Source organism: Asparagus officinalis, chromosome 1 (assembly GCF_001876935.1).
Source record: "Asparagus officinalis chromosome 1, Aspof.V1, whole genome shotgun sequence".
In the NCBI taxonomy this organism is placed as follows: domain Eukaryota; kingdom Viridiplantae; phylum Streptophyta; class Magnoliopsida; order Asparagales; family Asparagaceae; genus Asparagus; species Asparagus officinalis.
In genome coordinates, this window is record NC_033794.1 from 91,197,482 (window position 1) to 91,204,526 (window position 7,045).

Genomic DNA, 7,045 nt, shown 5'->3' on the forward strand with positions numbered 1-7,045 from the left:
ATCATGGTAAGTTTAGCACTCACTAAAGACAAATTTATTTGTGATCGTTATGGGAGCTAATCACTAGTAAAAATTTTAATTTCCTAGACGGAAAAATTTTCGTCTAGGATGTAATATCCTAGACAGAAATTTTTCATCTAGGATATTCCGTCTAGGATATACTATTCTAGACAGAAATTTTCGTCTAGAATAGTATTGTAGACGGATTTATTTATTTAAGTTAATTTTTTAAAATTAATTAAGCATCCTAGACGGAAATTTCCGTCTGGGTTGTATCCCGGACGGAAATTTTCGTCTAAGATACTCAGATCAGTTTTTATTATAAAAAAAATAAGCCACAACCCCTAACTTCTGCCGCCTATAATTGCCGCCTCAACCCCCCATTCTCCCGCCTCATCCCTAAATTCTCCCGCCTCAAACCCTAAATTCCCAATTTCTTCGCGCCCTCCTATTCTTCTCCTCTGTTCAAAGGTCAGAGTCGCCGTCCCGTCGTCCCCCTCGATCCTGCGCCCTCCCGTCGTCCTCCTCAACATCTTCGTCCCGTCCCCCTCGATCCCGCGCCCTCCCGTCGTCCTCCTCAACGTTTTATCGTCGCCTCCCCCTCAACGTTTTATCGTCGCCTCCCCCTCAACGTTTTATCGTCGCCTCCCCCTCAGCTCCTCGACGTCCTCCTCTGGTCCCGTCGTCGCCTCCCCCTCAGCCCCTCAGCTCCTCGTTGTCCCGTCGTCCTCCTCGACGTTTCGTCGTTATCCTCCTTCGACATCGTCGTCCCGTCATCGTCTCGCCCCTCACCTCGTGCCCGAGCCCTCCCTCTCCTCCGGCATCGCCGCCCATCCTCGCCGATACGAGAGGGAAGCACCGGATCTTAGCGGAGCTCAAGAGGTTTGAACAAGAAGCTCGATTCTTGGAGGTAGTTCAAATCTCTTAATTTTGAATTGTTAGTGTAAGTTTTGTCTAGTGTAGAATTTATGCCCTAGTAATTTATGGTTAAAGTAGTTTCTTTTTAAATAGTTAACTGCTGATTCCTTATGGAATCATGAGCCTGCAGGAAGTGAACGATGAAATTGATGACTTACAGTTACATTGTCATTTATTTATTTTTAAATACAATCAAACCTTGGATAACAATTTCGTGTAATTAACACAATTTCAAGAGAGATTAAGTTCTCCAAAGCATTATTTGACAAAATAAGCTTTTGCAGAGCAAGACTCCTCCTTTTTGTATAGATATTTAGAGCTATTTGGATGTCCTGTTCTCTAGCCTTTATTAGAGGTTGTTAATGAGAAGTATCACAATTTACTTGATAAAAGAGGATTCCTTTTTTTTTAGCCTTTATTAGAGGTTGTTAATGAGAAGTATCACAATTTACTTGATAAAAGAGGATTCCTTTTTTTTTGTATATGCATTAATATAGATCATATTTGTAGAGTCGAACAATCGTTAATGTGGAAGGAACTCCATGTCAAATTTATCGTGTTCTGCCACACTATCATGTAACTTTGGAGATTTCTATATTTTGATTTGGTAACGATGCTAGGTATATGACCACTTTGCAAATCGGTATATTGCAATGGGTGAGGTGCATCTGAATTGACACAAGCACCACACAAGCACCACTTTTCATTATGGGGTATATTGACAAAAATAAACAATGAAAATTTATTTCTTCTGAATTTAAAAAATAATTCTGCTGCATATAAGTAAATTATTTTCAGCGTAGGGAAAATTTATTTTTCTAAGGTCCACTAACATTAGTCTGCTGTGTACATGATATTTCATATATTCTCTACTTTCACTTTTATTTCGAAAAATATAGTATTACATAGAGATCCATTTGGAGTTAATATAATGATGTATATTAGTCTACTGTTCCTTTGGTGTTCCACATGATAGTGTTTCTAGGGACCCATGAAATGGACGTGGCGCATCAAATTGTAGATAAAATGCGGCCTTTCCTACACTTGCATTTCCCTGGAAAATGACATGCATGTTTGTATGTATGCACGTAGAGAGAGAGAGAGAGAGAGAGAGAGAGAGAGAGAGAGAGAGAGAGAGAGAGAGCTCTTTTTCTTTTAATTAAGGCAAGACTCACATTCCTTTGAGTCATTAAGGTTTGGCTTTTTGAGTATCTTAATAGAGTTAATAGCTCTAGAACATGATAAGGAAATATATAATTGTCCATGAGAGAAGACGGTTTAAGGAAGGTAAATTCCTACACAATCCAATGTTTGTCCATATGCAATGTTAAATGTCATAGAAAGAAAAATTGAACATGAAACTGTGTTCTTTTAAATGAAATTGCATATTTGTCACTCTGATGGTTGAAGATGTATTCTTGAAAGGAACATTATTTTTCCACGATGATGTCTAGTTGCTATCTCTGCGTTAATAACTTTTTTCCTCCAAATCAACAATAGATTAAACGAATTTTATTGCATAAACCTTCTGATGAATCAATGTTTTTGACCAAGCTATGATATGTGATAAGTTGTCCGGAAAACCTGGTAAAATGTAAATTATTTATTTCATCAGTATTTTCATGTTTAACTGTTATCATTGCTCAATTAGTTATTAATTCAGGAGAGTAAGCAAGATTTTGTACATTTGCGATTACATATTCAAGTAGTTTATGTAAAGAAGTTATATCATCTACTTAAGGTACAATCAGAGGGGAAGGACGTCTTATCATGTCATCTATTGCAAGTTTTTCTGTTCTGTCTCCAATTGTAATATATAAATAAGTTTTTCTAGTTCCAACCGGACCATCTATAAAGAAAAATGCAAGAGTGTTTGAGAATATATTTTGGCTTATAATATCAAATGCATATTTTTATTGTTTGTTTAGTTTTGATTTTGTAAGGTCTTCTTTAGATACATTGATATTTGTTTTCATCTTCTATCTCTTTACATATCCCATTGTCTTCACAATCATTATTCTCAAGATTAGTAAAGTTAATAATATTCATTCATATTAGTAGAACTCCAAATTATCACTGTCATGAAATTTGGGCTATAATCTATATTGATGTCCAGATTATCTTTTGTCTCCACAAGTGTATATACAAGTTTTTATTTTTTTTAAGTATTTCCCACGAAGTGAGAACTATAGGAAGACAATCCATTTTAAGATGTAGCTCGATGGTTTTATATAAACTAATTTGTCTATTGGCAAGCATATCATGTTAGCATGTGACACTATATGCAAGAAGTCATTTAATTAAGCAAACAAAAAAAAGTGATTTTTTGCTCTCTTTTATAAGTCAAACATGCATTTTCTTTTCTTCACCTTATTAGCATCTTATCAGGACTAAAGCAACAGATGCATCTTATCACTTTTAATCTTGTTTACTAGAAGTTTTTTGCCCCCTCTTGGCTTCTAGGGCATATGTATAACACAAGTTAAGATTGGCTACTGGTATAGCAGAAATTGATTGTCTGGAACCTGGTTATTTTAAGTTAAGACTTAAGACATGCTATCTAAATTATACACATGCAAAAAAAAAACCAAGCTCGAATTTTTTTGAAGAGGAGACACAAATAGTTGTTTGATATTTTGGACTGTCTTTCTCATTTTTTGTAAGTGTTTCAATCCTTCATACTAACGACAATGTTTTCTAGGTTATTGTTGAGAGCTTGTCAGAAGACGAAATTGCTAGCCTCAAGGATGCCTTATTTTTTACTTGTGTGAGTAATTTAGCCTAATATTTTGTGAGAATCAGAAAAGAAACTAGTGTTTTCATGTGACGTATCCAACAAGCTATTGTAGTGTTATCTTCTATGGTTCATGACTGCGGTTTCAACGGGTGGCATGCCTCTGGTAGACCTTATTTGCCGATGCACTAACATCCATTGTAAATAATTTATGTAAAAGTTTGTAAACAATTTATGTACTATTTGCATATAATTGGATTTGATATTGGAATATAATTAGATTGTGTTGGATATCCATATAATTTGTTGTTGTTCAATATTATGTACATGCATTCAAAGTGGATTCTGCAAAAAAAAAAAAAAAACTGTAGCGTAGCATTCTAGACGGAAATTCCGTCTAGAATGCTCAAAATACCGTCTAGGATGCATATTAAAAAAAAAACATTCTAGACGGAATTTCCATCTAGGATACCTATCGTAGATGGAAATTTTTTCTGTCTAGGATGAGTATCATAGACGGAGATTCCGTCTAGAATGTTTCCGTCTAGGATTATTCTAGAAGGTTTTGAATTCCGTCTAGAATAATCCGTCTAGGATATATTCTAGACGTAATTTCCGTTTAGAATGCTACATCCTAGACGGAGACTTCCTCGACGCGAATCCTAGATGGAATTCCATCTAGGATATTCATCCTAGACGGAATTCTGATTTTCCTAGACGGAATTTTTCGTCTAGGATACCTCATTTTTCACTTGTGAATCTTACCAAAATAAAAGTGCAAATGTAACATGAAAAACCAGTAAATAACCAAATTCATCATAAATATCTTATTGACATAAAAAATCATATGAAACATGCAATAACATGATTATCGTAACTGTTATGAACTACATACCTGATTTGACATGAAAATTACATGTTTGACATGAAAAAAATCACACAAAACCTGTTTGACATGAAAAATCACACGAATTTTGTAATAACATGATTATTCATAATTTTATGAAATAGGTACTTGAATTAATGAAAAATTCTTATGAAACTTGTAAAAACCTATAAACAACCTGATTAGTCATAAATATCTATATGACATGGAAAATCGCATCAAACTTGAAAATACCAAATATGTAGATAATTGAGACTGAGTAGTTGAGTCAACTACAAAAAACAAAACCAGTTAGGTTTCAAAACTATGAGCAAAAGCAGCAGAAAAATTACTGGTCCAAATAAATATTGTCAGATTTCACATCCAACCACCAAGTAAACGTACCAGTCCATTTTAAAATCCAGAATTTCATAACTAGCCAACATATCAATCATTGTAGGAAAACAAGACCGTTGAGAATCTTGTCCATGGAAGATTAAAATAGTAGCAAAGTAGAACCATGCAGGCAAATTAAAGATATTGTATGTACACAAATAATACGATTCAGAGAGATATAATTAGAAGGTTGATTTGCAAGTTAAACCATCACGAGTTGATCGGTCATAGTAAAATTCGTTTAAAATCCAAGATATGTAGGTCGTTAAGATTTTTTAAGCCAACTTCAGTTGCACTAAAAATAATTAAACCATTCTCTATAACTAGCCAACATATCAATCCTTTTCCAAAAATGATTAAACTTGAAATAATTCCTTAAAATTTACTCAAAAATAAGTGCACAACTCTAAAAAAACACAATATAATAAGAACATGAAAATTTCAGAATAATTCTAAAAAATGCAACATCTAAATTTCATCACAATATTTCTAAAAATTATAGAAATCATACCTTAGATTGCGGTTTTAGGAAGATCCAGCAAAAATACAAAATTTTCCCAATAAAGGTGCTGCCTTTTTAGTAAGATCTAGAAAAAAATACGAATTTGAGGAACCGAGGCTTGATAAATAAAAAATCAAGCACAAAATCAACACTTCAGAACTCTCATAGGCATCAGAGAGGAACCGAGGCGCGAAGAGTGAAAAAAGAGGGAAAACGGTGGTAACTCTAACCATCAATAAGTTTTGCCCAAATAAGCCGCAAATTTGACAATAGTACAAATTTTGGGCTATTTTACACCAATTTTATCTTGTTTTTGAAGGAAATGGGGGAAGGCGAAGAGCTAAGGTGGAGGGGGTTTTCGCGGCTGGAGGGACGAGGAGAAGAAGCGAATCAAAGCGGAGAAAAGAAAAGCCTAGAATGAGTTTTGTCGAGGTGGCACTGTTGTCAGATGGAGGAAATGAGTTTTCGAAAATCTTTTAAGCAAACCAAACAACCCCTAAAGTGAAAGAAAAATGCATTTCAACTCTTTTTTTCATTTAAAAAATATACTAATGGTATACTGTATTTTATCTAAATCCCTAAAATAACCTTCATTTTCACCCTCATCCTTTACTCTTGCCCTCTCCCAAGAAAGACAAATCCAAGAGCCAAACAATGGCAGGAGAGGAAGAGGTGGTGATCACCAGTAAAAATTATCGTGCCGTCTCAAGCACCCGAGAAGGGGAAAAATAAAGTTGAGGAGTGTAAAAGCCAATGGGTTGCTTTTAATTTGGGCGCTTCTCCGTTGGATAGAATCAATGCTTAGGTTAATAGCATTGATGAAACTGAGTTTGCTTGATACACGATAGTGATAAGAGCTTTGCTACAGTGACCAAAAATATGGGACCAATAGAGGGGACAAGTGTGGTGTCCCCCTCCTATTGGATAATGAGTTGGCCATCATTAATGATGGCCAACTCGTTATTCAATAGGAGGGGGACACCATACTTGTCCCCCTATTGATCCCATATTTTGGGTCCTTAAGGAATTTTTCTAGTGATAATGGGGAGATTGAGGAACAAAAAAGTGGGGAATTTAAGATTAGGGGTCTTTAGAAGAGAATCACTCCTTTTTATGTAGGCTACCAGACCGCTAAGGAGATTATGCAGTTAATAATGTGATCCAATCTCTAAGTTCCCTTTCATATGTTGCTCAAATATCAGTAATGGGACCCAAAGCCATCCCTTCAATTTCGACATTTTATAGCCTCCAGACCATCAATTTATCAAGAAATTTCATAAGTATTACACAAAAAGGACTAGCATTTGTAAATTGGTTTGTATGTGGCGAATATACTGTTCTTTTGCACTATAAATAAATCCGGGCTCCTATCGAAGAGCCTTCACACTCTATACTTGTCTAAAGACGAGATTGTAACAACTAAGGAGCTTAGAAGATGACAAGATTATGACGCTCCTGGTTTCACATAAAGCTGCAGTCTAAGGTTAATCCAAGAATGTCAAACCTGTCATACATCTGTACTGTGCAATAACACGTTTCATCATCACAGTAATATCTCTCTAGTGGAATCAAACAACATGTGTAGGTATAAAACAGACAAATGAATGTAATAATGTAATGAACATGATAT

General features: G+C 35.2%; 1 long non-coding RNA gene across 1 annotated transcript; it reads left to right on the forward strand.

Annotated features, from left to right (window-relative positions):
* On the forward strand, positions 685-3,917 carry LOC109843237. Its single transcript, XR_002247589.1, has 2 exons — positions 685-910; positions 3,620-3,917. It is a non-coding gene; the product is annotated as an uncharacterized LOC109843237 (long non-coding RNA).